This window comes from Macaca fascicularis, chromosome 8 (assembly GCF_037993035.2).
Source record: "Macaca fascicularis isolate 582-1 chromosome 8, T2T-MFA8v1.1".
In the NCBI taxonomy this organism is placed as follows: domain Eukaryota; kingdom Metazoa; phylum Chordata; class Mammalia; order Primates; family Cercopithecidae; genus Macaca; species Macaca fascicularis.
This window is the reverse complement of record NC_088382.1, coordinates 13,042,074-13,061,783: the sequence shown is the minus strand read 5'-3', so window position 1 is coordinate 13,061,783 and position 19,710 is coordinate 13,042,074.

Here is a 19,710-nt window from a genome sequence, read left to right as displayed (position 1 = left end):
GAGGGCAACCGCTAGTCCGGCTGCGCAGCAGGCAGTGGGGAACCTGCCCCCGCGCGCCCGACTTGGAACCGCCGCCAGGCCCGCGCCCCTGCTAGGCCCCAGCGCCAATGGGCGGGGCCCGAGCGCACTGGAGGGGCTACGGGGGCGGGGGAGCGGCTAGGGGCAGGGGCACGGCTAGGGGCAGGGGTAGGGGCAGGGGCTAGCGGGGGGACACGTGTGGGCAGGAGGACCTACGCGGGGGTCGTCGTAGGTGGGGGCCGCGCTAGCGGTGGGGAAGGCCGCAGAGGCGGGGGTAGAGCCACAGGTGGGCGAGGTCCCTGCGGGTGGGGCCGCGCTGCTGGTGCGCGACCCTCGCGGGTGGGTTGGAGGACTCTGGTTGGGGGCTTTAGAGATGCCCCGAGCACCACAAGTGGGGGCAGGGGCAGCGTCCTGGGGAGGGGAGACTGCAGAGGGGCGGGGTCACATCGTTTACCCGGCGCGCCAGGGCGGGGCGGGATAGAACGCGGGGAGCATCTCCCGGGGGGGCGAGGGAGACCCTGAGTGGGCGCGAACGCCAGGACGGGTGGAAACCCCGCACTTGCGGGGAGCGCCGATGGCGGGGTGGGGTGGAATTGGGGCGCGGAGACCCCACCTGGACGCGGAGGCTCGCGCCCGGCCGCGCGCACAGCTTCTTGTTGCCGGCAGGATTCCTCCTGGGGCTGCGCTGGGAGCCTCGGGGCGCGGCTTCCTCGATCCCCGCCCCCAAGTTTTCTGTGCAGCCTGAGGTCGGGAAGGACGGAAGGAGAGTGGATCCTCCAGGTGGTGGGAAAAGCTGAGCACGGCGGGCTTAGCTTTGACGAAGCTGCGATTTCCCGAGCCTACGGAGGCTGTGGCGCTCCTGGGCCCCCAACCTGGCCCTTGGGGAGAAGAAGCCTTGGGGTGGGGGAGGGTATCGGGGCGCGACCCTCAGAGACGCCTGGGTGCGCGAAAGTCAGAGTGAGGCAGGAGGAGGCGCAACAGGACTAGCCTGGAGGGGAGGCGGGACGACCCTTCCTCCCCACGGACAGGCCGGCTGCTGTAGGCTGTGCCGACCTCGGCCGGCTTCACTGGCCAACTCCACGTGCTGAAATACGCACACCCAATGGGATGTGCGGTTGCCCATCCACAGCTTAACAGCCTGGTGCCAGTTACCCTGCGATGGGAGAGGGGGCAACCCCCACAAAAGCACGGGCTTATGGGGCCCCGGTTCCTTCAGGGCTCACCCCACGAAGAAGGGCTCCCAAACGGCCCCACTCGACGGTTTACCGGAGGACGGTCCTGCGCAGTGGGTGTTTGTTGAACAGATAAGAGACAACAAAAGAGACTAAGAAGAGTTTTGTTCTATGAACCAGGGAAAGTGAAGCAGTCGCAAAGGAGAGTCTCGCCAAAGGGCAATCCTGGGGAAAAGATGGAGAGGCATGGATTTTTCTTGGATGTGTGCCTCATCCTGGGGCTCATCCCTCTGAGAATCAAATATTCATTGCAAAAGAGGGAAAAGAAATATGCTGCGGACTATGCTGGATGGTCTGATCTCTCCCTTGGCCAGAATTAACGGGGCAATTCCTAACCCCTTGTGGTCCTCAGAATCACCTGGCCTATGCACACCCCCACTAAACCACTGAAGTCCAGTTTCTGCGAGCGCAGCCAGGGAATGTGTATTTTTTAACAGGCCACCTAGGTTACTCTGATGAATGCAAAGTCGGAGAGCGCTGCTCTCATGCACTGAGCCTCAGCTTTATTCTATTAATAAAAAAGAAGAGGAGAATCCTGGGTGTCTTAAGGTGGCAGTTGAGTGGCCTTTGCCTTCTGGCGGGTAGGAGAGGAGACCGGTGCTCTAAGCACCCGCACCCACCGCTGGGCTCAGGATCTGTGCTGGAGAATAGAAGGGCTAATTTAATTACTCATGCCTTTTTAGAGCATAGTACATGTGGAGAAGGTGGGGCACGCTGAATTTTATTTTAGCCAAATACCCCTTATCTCCTTATATAATTGATATTTTATATTGAACATTAGGGGATGGGTCATTTGTCATCAAATTGCCTGTATTACAAAAAACGATAGATACAACCTAACAGTTCAAACATGATGAGTTAAATAAATGATGGTAAAAATAGACGCTGTAATAATATCTAATTGCTGTTACTGCTACGAGGATAAATGTCTACTGACGTGGAAATATGTTCAGGACATAGAAATAAGTGAAAAGGCAGTCCTAGACACAGTGTGAGCCTGTGCGTGTGTGTGTGAGTGTGTGTGTGAGAGTCTGCATACATATGTGAATGTTTCTGAGCATTTTATTTCCTTTCTTTTGCTTAGTATAGGTAATGCTATTTTTCTCTCCGATGAACAGGTATTGTTTAGGGAATAGAAATAGTTAATTAAAGACAATAAAATTTAGAGTGTCAAGACCCCCAAGGTTACGGCTTATGTTGAACAGTTTGTGTGTATGTAAGGGCTGGGGTCAGGGTGGTCACTGACGGTCCTCACACATCTGTTCTCATGAGTTTGGCCCATTGCTCAGTCAAGGAATTAACATATATTAATATATTCCTGTAGCTAAGATGGAAGAGAATAGCTATGGCTCTTTTATAGTTTTTTTGTTTTGTTTTTTGCAAGTCATGTATTTTAATGGTGCTACAACTAGAGGTATTTTTTTTTTTAAATCGTTAGCCTTAGCAATGAATCTTCTAATTCAAGAGGAAGATATTACATGCCGTGCTGACCGTACAGCTTCCACCCAGTAGGACCTGAGGTGTGTGTTTGTTCTTTATTGTCCCTTGACAGATTACTCCAAACTGTGGCCCACCCACACCAGCACACAGTTATACCACAGGAATGATTACTCCTGGGGCCAGGAGTGCAGGCTTCACTGAGCCCTCTACCCCAGGGGCTCTCTGCAGCTGCAGCAGGTGTCTGCCCAGGGCTGCCGTGTCTTCTGAAGGCTCAGGCTCATCAGGGGAGGAGCTGCTTCCACACTCGCTTCTGTGTTGCTGGCAGGATTCTGTTGCTTACAAGCTGTTGGACTGAAGGCCCCAGTCTCTCCGTGGCATCAGCTTCAGGCCGCCCTCTGCCCTGGGCAGGTGACTGGCTTTGCCAGAACTAGCACCTATCAAGAGCCAGGGGGAGAGTTCCAGTGGACAGAACTTGCAGCGCCCCCCCCAATTCAATCTCAGGAGAGACCCCCATCTCTTTTGCCTGGTTCTATTCATTAGAAGTGAGCCGCTGAGTCCAGCCCTCTTCGAGAGTCTGTCTGTGAACACTAGGGGCAGGGGCCAAGGGGAGCCACTTGGGAGGGGAGGTGCTGCCTGGGACCTGCCTAGGACAAGGTGAAGGAGAACATGCATAGGCACAGATGCCTTTCCCACTTCCCCTCTGTGGTGGGCACAGGAGCTTCAGATGTGCCCTAAAGGACTTTTGGCATCCCAGGAGGGAAGCAGCTCCCAGCCATGAGGGCACCAGGACCCAGTGCCCCAGCATGTCGGGCTGCCCATTCCAGGGCTACCTGAGCTGCAGCCTCTTCCCCTCCCCTGCCGTCTCTGCCTGTGCATGGAGTGGGCGTCTCAAATCTGCAGGGGCCAAACTGAGCTCAGGCCTCTGCACCCCCGCACAACCCCCCACCGCTCAGCCTTCCTCACCTCAGCTCCTGGTGACTCCATCCTCCCGGGGACTCAGGCTGAAACCTTGCAGTGCTCCTCCACCCCGGCATCTAAGTCCCTCAGGAAAGTCCCTCTTGGCTCTTCATTGCATCTGGAGCCACTGGGGCCAAGCCACCACCTCTGACCTGGACCGGCACAGGCTCCCTCCCCATCCCCTGCTCTGCCCCCACCTCCACCCCACCTCCATGCCTTAGGTGTCCTCAGCTTCAAAGCCAGGGTGCATCTATCAGGATGTAATTCAGGCATATTCTCTGCTGACTCAGAGTCACAGGCCCCACACGGCCCACTGGCCTGTCGTGTGGTCCCATCAGATCCTGGTGCTGCCCAGAGGCCCATGCGGGCACCCGACAACCTCAGGCCCCCGACAACCTCAGGCCCAGCCTGCTCTTTCCTCAGGCCAGGCCCTCCTCTCCCTACCCACTCTGCCCACCTTCCTCAGGTCTGTCCTGAAAGGTCTCCGGCATGGCGAGGCTGAAGCCTGTCCCCTAGTGGCTGACATACAGTGGTGACACTCTCTGTGTGGGGGAAAGAAAGAGAGATCAGACTGTTATTGTGTCTATGGAGAAAGATGAAGACATAAGAAAGTCCATTTGGATCTGTACTAGGAAAAATTCTTCTGCCTTGAGATGCTGTTAATCTGTAACCCCAGCCCCAACCCTGTGCTCACAGAAGCATGTGCTGTATTGCCTCAAGTTTTAATGGATTTAGGGCTGTGCAGGATGCGCCTCAGTAAAAATGTGTTTGCACCTCCTGGGCTCCAGGCTGCCAACTGCCTGCCCAGGGTCTGAATGTCCTACTGTGACCTGTTTCCTCACCTGGCCCAGAGGACACATAGGGAAGGCTTGTTTTGAGGATGAGGCAGGGTAATCCCAGTCAGCCCTCATTGGCTTGCCTATCCTCCAGGTCTTTTTGATTTCTTTTTTCTCTTCTTTGTTATGAAACTCAGAGAATTGTCCTCCAGCATGTCTTCAGCTGGGGAGGTGGAAAGACTGGACCATGCCCTTGACTTCAGGGCCCTTTGTGTTCCCCTCCTCCTAGGGTTTTTAAAAGCATATACTTAGCAACACACTCTGTACCTGAGGGAGCTGCAGAGAACATCCTGCGTGTCCAAACCAGAACACTTTGTTCCCTGACCCCAGACCCTCATCACACCCCAAAGCCCAAATACTTTCATGTGGCCAGCTTCAGACAAGAGTCTGAACTCAATGCTTGTTTTCTGGGGTCTACACAGGACCATATGATGGGGCTACCTCCATTCTACCCCTGTGCCTCCCCCAATCCGTTAGGGGCCTCAACTCCAGTGATTCCTAACTGGGAGCAAGGTTCCCCAGGCAAGGAATGCAGTCCTCCCCAGGATGCTGGTCTGGCCGTGTCCCAATGGACATCAGTCCTGGAGCAAGAGGTCCAAGGCAGGGAGTTTCACCCCCCATTTCACCAGGTGTAGTGACCTTTCTGGGTTCCTAGCCTTTAAGATGGGATTTTTACACTGTGCCACAGTGGGGGAAACCGAGGCCCAGGGCCAGGAGCGGTAAAGAAAGAAAACCTCTGTGACTAGGAAACGTGTCACGTGCCCAGCACTGCCGCTCCAGGATAGCACCCTTTGGGATGTACCGCTGAGCTGTTCCTGGCACGTGGCATGGCACTGTGGTGGAGGTCAGCAGCCGGTGGAGTTGGGGGTGGGGGTGCTGGCAGGAGCGGGTAACTTTGTACTCACCATGGGGAGGAAGGGGACATTGCCCCTTTTCCCACACCTTGAGCACAGCAGTAATTTTCTTCTCTGATGTGTGTGGGCACCAATGCCTATATAGGTGTGGGTGCATCCTCCCCTTTTGTTGATGAAGAACCTTCCTGCAGCCGTTGGGGTGGGTATGGGCACCACACGTGCCTGGCAGCAGGGTGGTGCCTGCCGAGGCTTGGCTACTCTATGTCTCACTGCCACCTCTCCAGGGGAAGCAGACCCTGTGCCCTAGTGTCCCTCATACCCAGTCCCTCACATTCTTCACTTGGCATCTCCCTGCCTGATTCTCCCAACTCAGCCCCTGCCAGGTTTCTCCAGGCCCTGTGGGCCCTGGGATGGGATCAAAGGAGGCAGCAACTGTGCTGTCTGTCTCTGCCTGAAGTCAGGGATCCCTGGCCGCTACTGGCATCTGGTGGGCAGGGTAGGTGGGGAGGTCAGGGCTCAGCTTTTCCACTCCCCAGCCTGCACTGGCGAAGTCACCAGGTGTAACTGGCCTGGAGGCTGATCTGTGTCCTCCACAGTCCCTTGATGCGTTATATTGAAGCCAATCCTTGTGTGAATGACTTGACCTGTTGTTACCGCCCACATCAAACCAGAAGCGAAAGACTCTTGCACTTGGGCCCAGAGCGTGGGGCTGAGGCCGCCATGACCACCCTGTTCTCTTCCTTCTGGGGTCCCTAGGAAGCTCCCAGGACTGAATGATCCCCACAAAACACAGTGGCCAGGAAGGGAGGGCTGGAGGTCAACTCCCCACACCTCTACCACCACAACCAAGAGTCCCCATGGAGATTGGCCCTGAGCTGTGGGTCCCTGTGGGATGCAGGTTCCCATGGATACTTCGGGGGGTGAGCATGGGTCCTCCTGGCTGATGGGAGACTGGTGGGCACTGGGTGTGTGGGGTCTGTGTAGGTGGGTTGGACAGCACTGGGCCTAGCCAGGGAGCCGAGGACTGGTGTGGCCAAAGTGGGTAGCAATATGTTGCCAGAACAAAACTACAGTGCACCCAGCCCAGCTGGTAGGGAGAAGGTGGCCTGCCTAGCAGGACCGTCCACCCCTGTCCTGGCCCCAAGCCCAGACTGCCTGCCTGTATTGGACATTGCCTGGTCCAGGAGGCCTGGGCATGAGGGTCAGGTGGTGTGTCCCTGGTTTCGAGACTTTGGTGGTCCCTTGGGAGCTGAGTATCCTCTGGGCAGGAGGAGGGCCAGTGGTCCACTGTTTGCATTGGCCCCTGGGGCTGTGCCCCTACCCCAGCTTCTGAGCCTGCACAGGGACATGGTCAGGGCTCCTCCCCTGCTCTATGGCTCCAGCTCTGAAGAGCTCACTGATGACTCTGACAGCTTCCTCCCCAAAGCTTGGGTCCTCGTCTGTGGGAATGGGGTGTCCCAGGCCCCCTGCAGGCAGGAACCCACCCCCAGCCCCTCTGGTGGGCCCTCCTGGGTTTTCTTACCTACTGGCTTGTGAGACCCGGTTGGCCAAACTTGGTGTCCTATTTTTATTTTGGCCTTTTTCTTAGTGTGTGTTTTCTGTAACTACTGCTGTGTAGATCTTCTATTTGAGTTTTAGGTAGAGAATCTTGCCCACCCAGAGAGCCCCCACCCCACAGAGCCTCCACTTCAGCACCCCCTGGGCTGGTCCTGCCTGTGCTCTGCTTGGTGTGAATGTTGAGTGTGATGGATCCACACGGCTGCTTGACCCTGCATCTCCTTCCTTCTTGTTGCTGAGGCCTGTTCTCTTCTCTCTTTCTCCACCTGAGCTGCACTTGAAGCCAAGATGAAGGATGAGAAGTGGTTGCTACGCAGGACCCTCCTGCAGCGAATCTGCTGTGAGGAGGCTGCACTGGCCCAGCCTGTCATTTCCTTCTCTAAGCTCATTCCAGAGGTCGGCCAGGGGCAGCCCGTACCTGCCTGCTCTTGTGGCCCGTGAATCAAGAATGGATTTTACATTTCCAAATGGCTGAACAAATAAAAAAAATAACAATTCATGACACTGAGAAGGTTCCATGTCCATAAGTAAAGTTTGATGTGGGTGCAGTCATGCCCATCTCTTCACAGGCCACCTGCAGAAGGCTGCTGTGGTGTAGCCATGGCAGAGTCGCATTCTTGAGGCAAAGATCAGTTGGCAAAGCTGAAAATACTGACTCCTGGCTCTTTAGGGAAACAGTTTCCAGTCCCTGGTTTAAAGGCTGTGTGGCAGGACCCCAGGATGTTGGTCAGCTTGTTCCTCCCTCAGGGCCTGCTGTGGCCTTCACTAGTATGTCTGCAAAGTCTGAGTGCTATGGTGCCTCTCATGGGGGCATTGAGCTCTGTCGTGCTAGATTTCAGGGTGTCTGCCTCATGGTCACCTGTCTCACCAACAGAGACCCTGTGGCCAGATTCAAAGTAGCAGGAGCAGTTGGTCTTTGGCAGCAGGGATACCTTCAAGCTGAGCTGCCACCCGCCCTGAGGTGGTCCCATGACACTCACTGTCTCGGTCAAGGTTGGGGCAGTGCTGGTGTCCTGGACTGCCCTGCGATGTGGATCGTAATAGCCAGGGGGGAGAGGGGGTTGCTATTACTCCCCATATCATGGGGAGTGCCTCACCCCCTGCGATGTGGATCGTAATAGCCAATTACTCCCCCCTGCAATGTGTGTCCATTATTAGCAGTCTCTTTTATTCAGGATATTAGGAACAATTTCACAGGTTGTGTATACACAGCCTGCGACAGGAGAACGAACACCATCCTCTGCACCTCCGGATATTAGGAACCATATCACACAATGGGTGTACACTTTTTGGGAGATTTGGAGTAATGTCGCCCTTTGTTTCCCTGAATATTCGGAGACATATCACAGGGCGGTTGTACACCCACTACTCTCTTGGCAGCAGGAACATCATACTTTACCTACTGGAAATTAGGAGAAATATCACAGACTGGGTATCAAGCCACTGTCATACTGGAAGTAATATGATGCTCTCCCCCACAAGTTATGAGGAATAATATCACAGGGGGGTGTGTACTTTCTCCGGTAGTGAAAGTAGTATTATCATGTCTTCCTTTAGATGACAGGAACAATATCACAGGGTGGGCGTACACCCTGTGTGTTTTTGGAAGCAATGTCATTCTCTCTTCTTCTAGGTTTTAGGATTCATATCACAGGCAGGATGTACACCCCTTGTTATATTGGATGGAATCTCATCCTCTTTCAACCTGTATCTTTAGAAAACTATCGCATGGGGGTTGTCCATCCCTTCAATATTGGTACTAATACCATCTTCTCCTTTCCTGGACATAAGAAATAATATCACAGGAGGGGTGTACACCCCTTGCAACGTTGGTAGTAATATCACCTCTCCCCTGTGGTTATTAAGGATAAAAATCCCAGGGTGGCTGTACGGTTCCTACTTTATTGCGAGTAATATCATCCGTTCACCCCCTGGATAAGAGGAACCATATCACTGAAGAGGTGTCCACCCCCTTCGATATTGTCAGCCATGTCATCTTCTTCCTGCCTGGATATTAGGAACGATATCCCAGGGTTGGTGGCCCTGTATACCCCCTGCGATATCGAAAGTAAAATCATCCTCTTTCCCGCTGGATATTAGGAACGATATCACAGGTGTATGTGCACCTTCTGGGATATTGGGAGTACTCTCAGCCTCCACCCCGCTGCATATTAGAAGCAATATACAGGGGGCAGGGTGGTTACACCCCCTGCGATATTGAGAGCAATATTCTTCTCTTTCTCCTGTACATTAGGAACTACATCACAGGGGCCTGTACACCTTCAGCGGTATTGGGATTCATGTTATCCTCTCCCCCACTGAAAGTGAAAAACTATATCACAGAAGGGTGCACACCCCCTGCGATGTTGCCACTGGTATCATCGTCTCCTTCCCAGGATATAGGGAACAATATCCCAAGGGGGTGTACATCCCCTGCAATATTGGGAGTAATGTCTTCCTCTCCCCCGCTGGCTATTACGAACAATGTTACAGGAGTGTACACCCCCTGCTCTATTGGGGGTGATATCCTCTCCCTCCCTGGATATTAGGAACAATATCACTAGGCAGTGTACATCCCCTGCAATACTGAGACTAATCCTCTCGCCCCCTGGATATTAGGAATCATATCACAGGGGTGGTGTACATCCATCGCGAAATTGGAAGAAATATCATCATCTCCACCTTTGGATGTTAGGGACAATATCACGGGGGAGGTCTACAACCCCTGCGATATTGGGAGTCATATCATCCTCTCCAACCCAGGATATAAGAAACAAGATGACCGAGGAGATATACACCCACTGTGATAGTTTCAATAATGTTCTCCTCTACCCGATGGCTATTAGGAATAACATCATAGAGGGGTGTACACTTTCTTCGATGTTGGGACTAATATCCTCTCCCCGCCGGATATCAGGAACAAATCTATTAATTATTAATTATTAATAAATATAATAAAAATTAATAATAATCATCGATATTAATAATCATAATAAAGATAGTAAAAATTAATACTGGTTAAAATGTTGATAATTAGTATTAATAATTAATAATAATATCACTATTAATAATTAATGATATCAGCAATTAATATTACTTAAGTCAATAGTAAGAGATGTTGGTAATAAAATAATGATTAATATTAAGAACTAATAATATTGTTAAATGACATTAATATTAATAATTAATTTTAAGTGTGCATAATCATGTATGTAAAATAATTATCCATAGATAATAATGGTATCCTATTAATTAATAGTGTCATTGATAATTATTAAAATCAATCATTGATGTTTAATAATTAATCATATTATTACTCCTAATACCGCAAGGGGTGTACACTTACCTATGATGTCGTTCCTAATATTCAGGGACGGACAGCATGATATTAGTTTTAATATCGTAGTATGTGTACACTCACGCTGTGACACCGATCCTAATATATAGGGTGATACAGTATGACATGACTCCCAACATAGCAACGAATGGACAGCCACCTGGTGATATTGCTCCTAATATTCACGGAAGAAGCATATGATATCACTCCCAATATCGCAGGGAGTGTACAACTCTTCTCGGATATTGTTGCTGGTATCCAGAGGGGGAGAGGATGATAATAATTCCAGTATCGCAGGCTGTGTTCAACCGCCCTGTGATATTGTTATTAACATCCTGGAAGGGAGAGGATGATATGACTCCCCATAGAGCAGGAGGCGTACACCCAGCCCGGGATATTGTTCTTAATATCCATGGAGTGGAGAGGCTGATATTACTCCCAATATGGTAGGGGTGAACATTCACCCTGTGATATTCTTCTTAACATCTCAAGGCCGAGAGGTTCATATTACTCCCAGTATCGCAGACACTGTACATCCCCGTGTGATACTCTTCCTGATATCCGGAAGGGGAGAAGATGGTATTCATCCCCATATCGCAGGAGGTGAAAACACACTCTGTGATATCTTTCCTAATTTGCAGGGGGAGAGAGGATAATTTCATTCCCAATATTGCAAAAGATGTACACGCTCACCCCGTGATATTGTCCTTAATATTCCAAGGCACAGAACATGATGTTACTCCCAATATCGCAGAAAGTGTACACCCCCCAGTGATGTTGTTCCCATGACCCGGGAGGGAAGTGGATGATATTATTTTCAATATCGCCGGGGGTGTACACGCCACCGGTGATACTGTTCGTAATTTCCACCTGGGAGAGGATGATATTACTCAGAATATCACAGGGGCTATAAACACTACTTTGATTTTGCTCCTAATAGCCAGGCAGAGAGAGGATGATATTCCTCTCTGTATTGGAGAGGGTGTACACCCGTGTTTGACACTGTTCGTGATGTCTAGACGGGGACATGACATTACTCATAAAATCATAAAAACGCTGTGGGTCCATGGGGGATTCTAATATCCAGGCAGAGATATTACACCTCAAGTCGCGGGGAGTGTCTACTGCGGCTGTCATATTATTTCCAATACCCAGTGAGGAGAGGACGACGTCGCGACGAATATCGAGGAAGTCAAAACACCCCCTGTAATATGGTTCCAAATACCCACCTTGGAAGAGGATGACACTACCTTCAATAAAAGGGTTGTCCACCTCGCCGGACATATTTTTTCAACTATCCAGAAGAAAAGAAAATGATACTACTCCGAATATTGCTGGGGGTGTCCTCCGTCATGTGATATTGTTCTCAGGGCTAAAGGGAGAGAAGATAATGTCATTCATTGAACTACATGTGGTGCACACGCAAACGTGATATTGTCAGGGGGGTGAGCCACCCCCCGCGAGGTGGGGACCAATAGCCACCCCCTCTCCCCCCCTTGGCTATTGGGAGCCACCTCGCAGGGGGGTGAGCCACCCCCCGCGAGGTGGGGACCAATAGCCACCCCCTCTCCCCCCCTTGGCTATTGGGAGCCACCTCGCAGGGGGGTGAGCCACCCCCCGCGAGGTGGGGACCAATAGCCACCCCCTCTCCCCCCCTTGGCTATTGGGAGCCACCTCGCAGGGGGGTGAGCCACCCCCCGCGAGGTGGGGACCAATAGCCACCCCCTCTCCCCCCCTTGGCTATTGGGAGCCACCTCGCAGGGGGGTGAGCCACCCCCCGCGAGGTGGGGACCAATAGCCACCCCCTCTCCCCCCCTTGGCTATTGGGAGCCACCTCGCAGGGGGGTGAGCCACCCCCCGCGAGGTGGGGACCAATAGCCACCCCCTCTCCCCCCCTTGGCTATTGGGAGCCACCTCGCAGGGGGGTGAGCCACCCCCCGCGAGGTGGGGACCAATAGCCACCCCCTCTCCCCCCCTTGGCTATTGGGAGCCACCTCGCAGGGGGGTGAGCCACCCCCCGCGAGGTGGGGACCAATAGCCACCCCCTCTCCCCCCCTTGGCTATTGGGAGCCACCTCGCAGGGGGGTGAGCCACCCCCCGCGAGGTGGGGACCAATAGCCACCCCCTCTCCCCCCCTTGGCTATTGGGAGCCACCTCGCAGGGGGGTGAGCCACCCCCCGCGAGGTGGGGACCAATAGCCACCCCCTCTCCCCCCCTTGGCTATTGGGAGCCACCTCGCAGGGGGGTGAGCCACCCCCCGCGAGGTGGGGACCAATAGCCACCCCCTCTCCCCCCCTTGGCTATTGGGAGCCACCTCGCAGGGGGGTGAGCCACCCCCCGCGAGGTGGGGACCAATAGCCACCCCCTCTCCCCCCCTTGGCTATTGGGAGCCACCTCGCAGGGGGGTGAGCCACCCCCCGCGAGGTGGGGACCAATAGCCACCCCCCTCTCCCCCCCTTGGCTATTGGGAGCCACCTCGCAGGGGGGTGAGCCACCCCCCGCGAGGTGGGGACCAATAGCCACCCCCTCTCCCCCCCTTGGCTATTGGGAGCCACCTCGCAGGGGGGTGAGCCACCCCCCGCGAGGTGGGGACCAATAGCCACCCCCTCTCCCCCCCTTGGCTATTGGGAGCCACCTCGCAGGGGGGTGAGCCACCCCCCGCGAGGTGGGGACCAATAGCCACCCCCTCTCCCCCCCTTGGCTATTGGGAGCCACCTCGCAGGGGGGTGAGCCACCCCCCGCGAGGTGGGGACCAATAGCCACCCCCTCTCCCCCCCTTGGCTATTGGGAGCCACCTCGCAGGGGGGTGAGCCACCCCCCGCGAGGTGGGGACCAATAGCCACCCCCTCTCCCCCCCTTGGCTATTGGGAGCCACCTCGCAGGGGGGTGAGCCACCCCCCGCGAGGTGGGGACCAATAGCCACCCCCTCTCCCCCCCTTGGCTATTGGGAGCCACCTCGCAGGGGGGTGAGCCACCCCCCGCGAGGTGGGGACCAATAGCCACCCCCTCTCCCCCCCTTGGCTATTGGGAGCCACCTCGCAGGGGGGTGAGCCACCCCCCGCGAGGTGGGGACCAATAGCCACCCCCTCTCCCCCCCTTGGCTATTGGGAGGCATGTTGGACTCTCAGCCTCTTGACGATATTGTGAGTAGTATCGTCTCCCTCTCTGGAAATAATGAACTGTTTCACAGACGGGTGTACACGTTCAGTGTATTGCTCTGGGGACAATGATATAATTAATTATTAAACATCATTTTAATAATTATCAATAATACTCTCAATTAATAGTTAACCATTATTTATTAATAATTGTTTGAATAGGTTGTGATCTACTTCAAGGATTAATTTTTAATATGAATGTCATTTATCAATATTAATATTTCTTAATAATAATTATTATTTTATAGCCAATATCACTTAGTATTGATTTAAGTAACGTTAATTGATGATATTATTTTATTATTAATTGTGTTCCGATTATTAATTATTAATTACTAATACTCATCCTTAACTTTTTTAACCACTATTAATTTTAGTATCTTAATTGTGATTTTTTAATGTCTATGATTAATATATATTTTTATGTTTATTAATATTAATAATTAATAATCTTGTTCCTGATATCTGGCCGGAAGAGTATGATATTACTCCCAGTATCGAAGAAAGTGTACAGTCTTAATTCTAGTAGCCAGGGGGTAGAGGATGACATTGAAAGTAGCGCAGTGGCCGGGCGCGGTGGCTCACGCCTGTAATCCCAGCACTTTGGGATGCCGAGACGGGCGGATCACGAGGTCAGGAGATCGAGACCATCCTGGCTAACACGGTGAAACCCCGTCTCTACTAAGAAATACAAAAAACTAGCCGGGCGAGGTGGCGGGCGCCTATAGTCCCAGCTACTCGGGAGGCTGAGGCAGGAGAATGGCGTGAACCCGGGAGGCGGAGCTTGCAGTGAGCTGAGGTCCGGCCACCGCACTCCAGCCTGGGTGACAGAGCGAGACTCCGTCTCAAAAAAAAAAAAAAAAAAAAAGAAAGTAGCGCAGTGTGTGTACATGCCGTCGGTCATCTTCTTCCTTCTATCTAGGGTGGGAAAGGATGATATGACTCCCAATATCACCGTGGGCGTGGACCTCCACCGTGGTATTTTCCCTAACATCCAAAGGCGGAGAGGGTGACCTTTCTTCCGATTTCGCAGGGGTTGTACACCACCCCTGTGATATGTTTCCTAATATCCAGATGGTGAGAGGATGATATCAGTCCCACTATTGTAGGAGGCGTACCCTCCCTGGGGATGTTTTTCCTAATATCCAGGGACGGACAGGATGATATCACTCCCAATAAAGCAGGGGATGTACACCCCTTCTGTGACATTGTTCCTAATAGCCAGCCGGTAATTACTATAATTGTTTGAATAAGTTATGATCTACTCCAAGGATTAATTTTTAATATCAATGTCATTTATCAATAATAATATTTCTTAATAATTATTATTATTTTATAGCCAATATCACTTAGTATTAAGTAACGTTAATTGTTGATATTATTTTATTATTAATTGTCTTATTATTATTAAATATTAATTATTAATACTCATGATTAACTTTTTTAAGCAGTGTTAATTTTAGTATCTTAATTGTGATTTTAATATCTATAATTAATATTTATCATTTATATTTATCAATATTAGTAATTAATCGCCTTTTTTCTGATATCCGGCCAGGATAGGATGATATTACTCCCCTTGTCACAGAAAGTGTACGCTGCTCTATGATGTTATTCCTAGTAGCCAGGGGGTAGAGGATAGTATTAAAACTACCGTAGTGTGGGTATATCCCGTCGGACATCTTGTTCCTTCTTTCCAAGGTGGGAGAGGATGATATGACTCCCAATATCACAGTGGGCGTGGACCTCCACCGTGATATTTTCCCTAACATCCAAAGGTAGAGAGGGTGATATTTCTTCCGATTTCGCAGGGGTTGTACACCACCCCTGTTCTATGTTTCCTAATATCCAGATGGCGAGAGGATGACATCAGTCTGAATATTGCAGGAGGTGTACACCCCCTGGTGATATTGTTTCTAATATCCAGGGATGGAGAGGATGATATCACTCCCAATAAAGCAGGGGGTGTACACCCCTTCTGTGACATTGTTCCTAATAGCCAGCCGGGGGGAGGAAGATATTACCGCCAATATCGCCGCAGGGGTGTACACCCCCTTGGGATATTCATCCTTATATCCTGGGAGGGAGGCGATGTTACTAGTGGCAATATCGCAGGGGATGTACACACCCACTGTGCTATTGTTCCGACTAACACGATATGACTCCCAATATCATGGGGGGGGGTACATCCTCCTGTGATATTGTTTCTTATATTCAGGGGGAGAGGATGATATGACTCCCAATATCGCAAGGGTTGTACACACCTCCTGCGATATTGTTCCTAATATCCCGAAGGGGAGAGCATAATATTACTCTCAATATCTCAGGGGGTGTACACCCCCTTTGTAATATTTTTCTTAATATCCATGATGGGAGAGAATGATAAGACTCCCAATATGGCAAGAAGTGTACAGCCGGCTGTGATATAGTTCCTTACATCCAGGTAGGGAGAGGATGATGTTACTGCCCATATCGTACAAAGTGTAAAACCCCTTCGATATTTTGCCTACAATCCTGAGGGGAGAGGATGATATTACTCCCAATATGGAAGAAGGCATACACCCCCCTGGGACACTACGCCCAATATTCACGTTGGGAGACGATGACAATACGCCCAATATCACAGGGGATGTACACCCACCCTAGCATATTGTTCCTTATATCGAGAGTGGGAAAAGAAGCTATTACTCCCAATAACGCAGGGGCTGTGGCTGTACACCCCTCCTGTGATATTGTTCTTTATATCCTGGGGAAGAGAGGATGATATTACACCCAATACTGCAGGGGGTGGACACCCACTCAGTGATGTTGTTCTGAATGTACTCCACCTCCCACCACCAGGGATATCGTTCCTAATATCCAGGGGAAGAGAGGGTAACATTATGCCCAATATTGCTGGGGAGTATACACACCCTCTGTGATGTTGTTCCTAGTATCCAAAGGTAGAGACGATGATATTACTGGCCATATCGCAGGGGGTGTACACCCTTCTGTGATATCGTTTTTGACGTTCAGTTGGGGGAGACAATAACATTAATCCCAATATCGAAGAAGGTGTACATACCCCTGTGATGTGGTTCCTAATGTACAGGGGAAAGAGAAGAATATTGCTCTCAATATCGCAGGGGATGTAATCACCCTGTCCCCTGTATATTATCCCTAATATTCAGTGGGTTGGAGGCTGACAGTACTCCCAATATCCCAGAAGGTGCACACACACCTGTGATATAGTTCCTAATATCCAGCGGGAAAGAGGCTGAGTTTACTTTCGATATCACAGTGGGTGTACACCGCCCCCAACCTCGGGGTATTGTTCCTAATATCCAGGCGAGAGGAAGATGATATGGCTGACAGTATCGAAGGGGGTGGACACCTCTTCTGTGATATGGTTGCTGATATCCAGGGGGTGAGTGGATGATGTGTACACCCCACCTGTGACATGAATCATAAAACCTAGAACAAGAGAGAATGACATTGCTTCCAAAAACACACGGGGTGTACACCCACCCTGTGATATTGTTCCTGTCATCTAAAGGAAGAGATGATGATACTACTCCCACTACCGGAGAAGGTACACACCCCCCTGTGACATTGTTCCTCATAACTTGTAGGGGAGAGCATGATATTACTTCCAATATGACAGTGGCTTGACACTCAGTCTGTGATATTGGTTCTGCACACCAACTCTGTGCCCCTCGTTTCCCATGTGTTCTCTCCTCACTGTTGGAACCTCGGGGGAGGCTTTGTCTTTGGTTACAGATGAAGAGACGAGGGGTCTGAGAGGTTAAGAAAGTTTGTTACTGGAAAGGGGTCCCAATCCAGACCGCAAGAGAGGTTTCTTGGATCTCACGGAAGAAAGAATTCAGGGTGAGTCCTTAAAGTGAAAGCAACTTTATTAGGAAAGAAAAGGAATAAAAGAACGGCTTCTATGGCCGGGAGCAGCGGCTCACTCCTGTAATCCTAGAACTTTGGCATGCCGAGGCAGGTGGATCACCTGAGGTGAGAAGTTCGAGACCAGCCTGGTCCAACATGGCAAAACCCTGTCTCCACTAAAATACAAAACATTAACGGTGTGGTGGCAGGTGCCTGTAATCCCAGCTACTAGGAAGGCTAAGGCAGGAGAATTGCTTGAACCCACGAGGCGGAGGTTGTAGTGAGCCAAGATCATGCCACTGCATTCTAGTTTGGCCAACAGAGCAAGACCGCATCTCAAAAAAAAAAAAAAAAAAAAAAAAAAAAAAAAAAAAGAATGGCTGCTCCATAGGCAGAGTGGCCCCAAAGGCTGCTGGTTGCCCATTTTCATGGTTATTTCTTGATCATACGCTAAACAAGGGTTGGACTATTCATGAGTGTTCCAGGAAAGGGGTGGGCAATTCGCAGAACTGAGAGTTTCTGCCCTCCCTTCCGAGACCATGTAGGGTAACCTCCAGATGTTGCCATGGCATCTGTAAACTGTCGTGGCGCTGGTGGGAGTGCCTTGTAGCAGTTAACGCATTATAATTAGCACATAATGAGCCGTGAGGGCAATCAGAGGTCACTCTCGTGGCCATCTTGGGTTTGCGGCTTTGGCCAACTTCTTTACTGCAACCTGCTTTATCAGCAAGGTCTTTATGACCTGTATTTTGTGGGGACCTCCTATCTCATCCTGTGACGAAGAATGCCTAGCCTCCTGGGAATGTGGCCCAGCAGGTCTCAGCCTCCCTTTACCCAGGTCCCATTCAAGATGGAGTCGCTCTGGTTCACGTGCCTCTGACAAGTTGGCCTGGGTTGAGTGTTTCCTAGTGTGTGGTTGTTGGAGCTGTTTTTAGGAGTAAGAGGTATTGTCAGTAGGAAACAGGCCTCTGTTAGTCCTGGGGCTGGCACTCTGCCCCAGTATGTCGGCCTCATTTTAGTGGTGACAAAACTGGGGCTCAGAGACATCAACTCCCTCATCTCGAACCCCCAGACTGTCAGTGGTGGGCTGGGGTTGGAATGTGGGGCTTGAAGACCCATCATCTCCTCTGGTCCCCCAGTCTCTGCTGCCCAAGAGGAACAGGATCCCAGGATCCAGGCCCCTCATGGCACCAGCCAGGGTGGGTGGAGATGGGAAGGCACAGTTCCAAAGCCCCCCGGACTCTGAGGCAGGTCGGGGGCCGAGAGCAAGCCGGACCTGCGGACCCCACCCTGAGAAGAATGGCTGCAGGCCCGGCCCAGCGGGCAAGAGGACTGTGTCCCCAGTCAACGTGACGGCGCTTCCCACTCCTCCAGCCAGGCCGTGCCGTCTTCACGTTTCCAATCATGCGGCCTCCTCTCCAATTCCCAAGCCCGACCCACAGAGACAGCGATCTGGGGTCCACGTGAGGTTTGTCAGCAGCTCTGACCCGCTGCTTCCCGCCAGTCCCGCGACCAGTTCTGGAAAGCTCTCTGCTGCCCCCTGGTGGGGAGGCTCGGGAAAAGGCTCTGGCTGCAAGCATGGGGTCCGAGAACCTCCTGGCTCTGTCACCTCTGCTGGGTGGCAAACCAACCCAGGACTGAACCAGTGACACCTGTGGCGCTCCCAGAACCTCCAGGCTCTGTCACCTCTGCTAGGTGGAAAACCAACCCAGGACTGAAGCAGCAGATGGCTGCCTGATTCCTTATGATCAGAGCTCCGCCCACTGGCAAGTCTCTCTCCGGGCCTCAGTTTCCCCTTCCATTAAACGAGGGGCTTGGGGGATACCAAGGAGGGGTAACAGCTTAGTGAGGATGGCAGGTTTCTTCTGGGGAGATGAAAACATTTTGAAACTAGATGGCGTGAGTGGTTGCACAGGACTGTGAATGCACAAATGCCACCACATTATTCGCGTTGAAATAGTTCATTGCATGCGATGTGAATGTCACCTCATTTAAAGTGTTTAAAAGGGGGGCCTGGGAGAGTGCAGTGTATGTGAGAATCACGTGGGACACCCACAGTCTCTGAACCTCGGTTTTCTTGCCGTAAACTGGCAAAGAGACCGTGTGAGCTGTGTTCCCTAAGGCCAAGAGATTCCAACAAGGAAAACCTGGGATTCCAGGGACTGGGATGAGGGCCGGGGACCGGAAGGGGAGGGGTATGTGGGGATGGCTTGGGGGCAGCCCAGATAAGGCTTTCAATACTGGGTAGCAGCGTCTACACAGGCAGAGATCCCTGCATCTCACTTCCCACAGGGCTGACCAGTGGCCAGAGGTGGGACTGGCCAGGCTCAGCCCAACCAAGTCTGGGAGCAGAGGACACTGAGTGAGGGATCCCCGGTGCCACCCTCACTGGCCTGTGGCTCTCCCGACACCACAAGAGAGGTCCAGGAGCTGACCTTGGGTCCTAAT